At 33.8% G+C, this 6,000-nt stretch overlaps 1 long non-coding RNA gene across 1 annotated transcript in view; it reads left to right on the plus strand.

Annotated features, from left to right (window-relative positions):
* The window catches only part of LOC115834679, a 185,186-nt gene extending 179,674 nt beyond the window's left edge, over positions 1-5,512 (plus strand). The window contains exon 9 of the long non-coding RNA XR_004029563.1: positions 5,222-5,512. This is a non-coding gene — a long non-coding RNA (uncharacterized LOC115834679). The remainder of the gene's footprint in view (positions 1-5,221) is intronic.
* The last annotated feature ends 488 nt before the right edge of the window (positions 5,513-6,000 follow it).

The raw sequence follows: 6,000 nt of genomic DNA on the forward strand, positions 1-6,000 counted from the left end.
GTGCCTGTGAAGATATATAAGTTAAGTTTGAGTAGTTAATTCTTTTGGGAAGCATTCTCATCAGTCGAATACGGCCTATTAAATTTGCCTGAGAAACAATCAGTGGCCAAAACATACTTCTCTTGAGGCAGAACAATCTCTTCAGGAAGAGTTTCCAGCCTTTCCATGAGGTCCCCTCCCAAGTATAGACACCCAGTGTTTGTTCAAAACAGGGCTTAGACTGCCATTTCCTTTTCAACAGAGAGTGCTCTTTAAAACCACCAGAGTTTCTTCATCAATATCTTTTATGCTGTCTCCATATAAAGGTTGCAGCTCTGAGTAAACAGTATAGCAGGAAGCAAAGGAGAGCTGGCACGTTGGCATGTGGCCTCTTGGGAGGTGTGGCCCTAACATGTGGAGGACAGCAGTTGGAGCTGGAGATAGAGTCTGTGTAGAAAATGTATCATGGGACTGCAACATGGTAGACAATCGTTGTTTTTGACAACTGTGAGCCTGTTTCCTTTTGGAAAATTACCTTCCCCCATCATATGCAGTCTGGGACAATCAATCAAAGAATCCTGCCCTCTCCTTAGCCAAGGATGCCAATCACTCTCATTCTCAAAGCTGATTCATCCCATGGGCAGCATGTATAAGTACAGTTGTCACTGAGAGCTGCTACTGACATCTCCACATCTGCTGGCTCCTGGCTTTTCTGAACCCAGTTCTCCTTGCTAAACTTACCTATATTTAAATTTTTGGTATTGGCTTCATCATGGATTTTTTCACATTCATTTAAAACACAAACTATTGCATTAAAACATTATTTATCTTGATTAGTGAGCTTTTTGACATCCCTTAAATTTGGCATCTGAGGAAACTGCTTCACTTGCTTCATCATGGTCCTGGCCTATCTCTAGCCTTTGATGCTGTAAATGAACTCTGTTTTGCTTTAAATAATCATAATTGTAACCTAAAGAACCTGGCTTATTCAAAGAAAAGAAGAATGAAAATCTAATATAATACATCAAAAGAAAAATGCTGCTGCCCACTTGGAAATCTCAAGAAGAAAACTAGAAAAACTACTAAGGTCTCTTAGTAAGGTGGCTGGTCCAAAAATACACAAATATTGATGGCTTTAATGTAAGAAATACTAAATATCCCAATTAAATGTAATGAAAAAGTATTCCATTTACTTTAGACATACATATATGTAATCTAGAAATTAAATTAACAAAAAAATGCAGGCCCTCTATGAGAAAAATTATAATACTTTATTGAGGTACATAGCACAGGCCTAAATAGATGGTGAGCTTCAATCCAGGAACCCATATTCCTGGGTTGGAGCATTCAATATTATAAAAATGTCTGTTTTTCTACAAATTTAATGTTTGATTTTTATGCAGTTCTAATCAAAACCTCTTCAAATATTTTAATTGGCCAACTTATCCTAAAATTAATCTAGAAAAATAAACTTGTTAGAGCCAAGAATTTTTTAAAGGATGATTTGCCCTGTCAGATTATAAAGTAAATTATAAAACTATAAGATTTAAGAGTATTTAACATGTAACTTTCATCCCAGAATAGATCAATGAAACAGATCAAATAGTCTTTTTGAAATAAACTAATGTAGAGATATAAGAAATTAGCACAAATTAAATTAGGAATTTCAATTCAGTTGCAAATGATGGATTAATCAATGTACACTATTGTCACAGTTAGGTAGCCATTTAGAAGAAAATTAAAATTTCTAGGTTACTCATGCACCAAAATAAATCCCGGAAGAATTAAAGTGTTAAAAGTGAATGCTCATACACATATGCATTGTTGACTACTTAAGCAAGGGTTGTGCTTTCAAAATAAGATAATAAAGTCAGAAAATTATGGAAAACATTGGCCTATTTGACTATAAGAAAATAGAAAATATCAATTATCTAATTAATTAAAATGAGGTGAAAACACTAAGTAATCCATTAAACAGAGAGGGGAAATAATGAAAAAATTTGACAAAGTTCTCTCCTTGAAAAGAATATCAGCCTAAGCAGTTTTAGGATTTTGTTCTACCAAATTTTAAATAACTGATAATAAATGGATAATAATTTACCTTTAAGTAGATGCCTGGATAGAAAAATAGCTTGAATTTTAAAAAGAAAGAAAAGAAATAAAATAATGAATGTCAAATTTGACATGTCTTTAAAAGAATGACATATAAAAGTCATCTTCTAATAGTATTTTATCCCAAACTAAATGTTTTAATTATGATTTCTCCACCTATAAGTCAATATTGACAGATTTTGAGAGGGAAAATTATGATAATCTTAGTAAATACTAAAAAATGTGTTTGATAAATTTCCAGTAAAAGCTCTCACTGTCTGAGGAATAGAAGAAAGATTCCCTAAAATGAATAAATATAATGCGATAACAACTGTTAATTTCCCCAGTATCTACTCTCCCTCCCTTCCATGGTGGGAAGATTTTTAGCCAAACATAAGACTAAAAATCACATTTGTTGCTCAACAGAAAATTACATTTCTTAGCCTCCCTTGCACAGAAGTGTTCCCATGAAATTAGGTTCTGTTCAATAGGATGTGAGTAAAAGTGATGAGTGCAAATTGTGGGCTGTGCCCTTAAAAAGAAGAACTGTACCCTCCTTTTGTATTCCTTTCTTCCTGATGTCTGAAACACAGAAATGATGGTGGTAGCTGGAATGGCCCTATGAGGTCATGAAATAGAAGCTCTGTATTTTCTAGAACAGAGCAGCAATATAGAAAGATACTGAGACCCTGATAATGGCATAGGTAAGCTACTAGACCAGCCAGCACTGCTTACTCCCAGACTGTTAATGTGAAGCACTATTATTTGGGATTTTTCTATTATAGCAATTACATCTATATCCTAATACATATAATTACCAGAAATCTAAAGCGAACATTATCATCGTATTTGTTTATAATCTTCCTTGAAGTATCAATAAAAGCAAAGTTGCCTGCTATTACTATTACAAATTGACATTATGCTAGCAAACTAGCCAATGCAATAAGAAAATAAAAAGAATGAGAACGCAATTAAAGGAGCTAATTTAACGTTACATTCAAATGTATGATGATCTATCAAAATTTTGAAAGAGTCAACTGAAAAATTATTCGATGTCTCTCTCCAAATCCAATGCAAGGTCCATGTCAAAGTGTCGATGCACAAACAATATGCAGTTTTTAAAAGACATGAAAAAACGAGATGTAATTTATTATCACTATAGGATTTTAACATAGCTAGAAATAAATCTAATGAGAAGTATGCAAGACCTATAAGAAAGAGAAATATAAAACTTTATTGTGGGAACTTGAAGATGACCCGACTAGTGAAAAGACATACTATGTGCCTTGATGGAAAGACAATATTATAAAGAGGTCAATTTCCCCCAAAATAACATAAAATACGGAACACCCCTAATCAAAATCCCAAAAGAAATATTTTTAAAGGAGCTCTGTGAGCCAATTATACAGTTCATTTGAAAGAGAAAAAACAAAAGATTGGCTGTGAAATTTTTGAAAAATAATAGTCAAAATAGATTTTCCCCACCAGGTATCAGAGCATTATATAAACAGTAATAAATACAATGTTACATTAGATCTTGGACAAAATAAAGTTTAAGAATATGTATATATGTGCACACATGCACACACACACATACACAGTTTTAGGATATGGCCATGAAGACATTTCTAGACAGTAATAGACAATTCATTTATTAGAACTGGGACAACAGGATACTCTACAGAAAAAAAAAAACAACTTAGATGTTTCCCTCCACCATACAGAAAATTTAAATTCTACATAGATTAAAAATTTAAACGTTGTTAATCTATATTGTTACAGAATAGAAAATTAGAGGAAAATCAGAAGATAAAAATGAAAACTATGATAGTACCACATAAAAATGAATAACCTCTTAACAAGGAAAATGGTAAAACAATGTTAAAAGAGAAGGAAGAGCTTGAGAGAAAACATTTGCACAGCATATAGCAGACAAAGCCTTAATATATACAATATGTAAAGATGTAAAGTAGGCTCAACTTAAGAAATGAATACGAAGAGGCAATTCAAAGAAGAAATACACACGGTCACAAACATTGGAAAATATGTTCCACTTCACTGTAATTAGGGAAATACAAATTAAAACAGCATTGAGATTGTATTTTTCACCAGATTGGCAAATATTTTAAATTTTCATAGCATCCAGTGTGAGAAAACAGAAATTTCTCATTCACTGTTAATAGAAGTGTAAACTGGTGCGGTCTTACTTAAGGACAACTTGGCAGGAACTATCAAAATTGAAATTATGGATACCCTTTCATCCACATTCCAGGAGCTTATCTTAAAGAAATACTTGCAAATAAGTGTAAACGTATCTTCACAAATTTTTGATACCATTTTTTATCATAGTAAAAATTTTAAATTGACCTAAATGTCTGCCAGAGGAGAATTTACTGGCATAAATAGTGTTTTTCTTTCTTAACCCATTTTTTAAAAATGAGAATAAAGTCATGTATCTATGCACTTAAAAACAATAAGCAAGACAAGGTGATAATGTTAATAGAAAAAAATGAATCTGTGATGTGACAGTCTGTGTGTTTTTTAATGGTGAAATTAACTAGTTAACCTTAAGTTCCTAAGTTGAATGAAATTCCTAAGTTAAAATGTTATAATGAATTCTAGAAACTTAAATTCTAAAGTTCACTTTGAATGTAAGTAGCAACAATGGTTAAACAAGTTACAGTACTTCTACTAAGTACAATATGCTGATATATCAGTAATTGTTATTACTGATAACAATTTTCTACTAAAATAAATGCCTGCACAAGATACTAAATGAAAAAATAGAGAAAGGCCCTTCTCTATATGATATAGTCTCAACTATGTTGAGTTAAAATACGTATAATGACTCTAAACAAATACACCAAAATCATTAAGTGATTTTTATATGAATGAATTTTGGGTGGTCTACCCTTTTTTCAAATGTTTTCCTCCATTTTCCAAACTTTTTAAAAGAAATGTTTGTGAAAACAAAACTTTATTTTATAAAGCTGTTTGGAAAAGCTTGATGGCACATTCTGCAACATAAGCTGCCCAGGCGCAGGGCTCTGGGGATGCTAATTAGAAAATGATGAGTTAATTAAAGTTGTGTGCTTAGTCTCTATAGCAAGGATTTCCTTTAATCCAACAGTGGTTTTCTCTCCATTTGCAGAATGTGGTTTCTGGATGAAAAACTGAGAACAGACTGACCCTCTGGCCACAGCTACTCACGTCAGGGACGCATAGTTGCAGGTGCATGCTGTTTGGTTTGGTTTGCCAAGTCAAAATAGTTGTGTTTCCCGCTGCGGTGAGAGTTTCCAACTTCAGAAGGGGCAAGAGAAATTCTAAACAGTTTGCCCTTTGCAGATGTATTGAAATAGTACTGAAATTTACTGATTTTCCCTCATGTTTTTTTCCGTGCTTTTATCACTACCCTGAAAATAAACAAGGAGAAAAGGCAAGCATACCAAATGTGTTCTCAGTTGCTGAGCAAAAGGAGGTTTTCCCGAGTAGTATGGCTGCTTCAGTGCTCCTGGCTTGACATGAGAGCAAACAGAGAGAAATATAAAAGCCACACTTTTCCCCTCCAGAACACAACTTTATTACAGGGACTTGAATAAGACAGTAGGACTTGTACCAAAGCCACCATACAGGAATTAGGGACACTGTCTCACAGGGAGCCACAGGAAGCCGGAAACCTTGGGACATAATCCCCTCCCAACTTCCTTAGGGGCTTTAGACAACCACTTTGTTCTCTAGTTCAGTTTCCTCTCTCCCAATCCCCACCAAGGTGTTTCAGCATTAATTAGCTACTGCTAATTAAGGTCACAAAGCTGAAAAGCACCATTGTATATGGCAGTAGAGAGACGAATCCCTTCATTATCTCTTACTGAGGCTTCCATTCAGGATCACAGAACACACCCTGAGACTATCCCCTCATTGGCGTAGCAT

Source organism: Nomascus leucogenys, chromosome 4, assembly GCF_006542625.1.
Source record: "Nomascus leucogenys isolate Asia chromosome 4, Asia_NLE_v1, whole genome shotgun sequence".
In the NCBI taxonomy this organism is placed as follows: Eukaryota; Metazoa; Chordata; class Mammalia; order Primates; family Hylobatidae; genus Nomascus; species Nomascus leucogenys.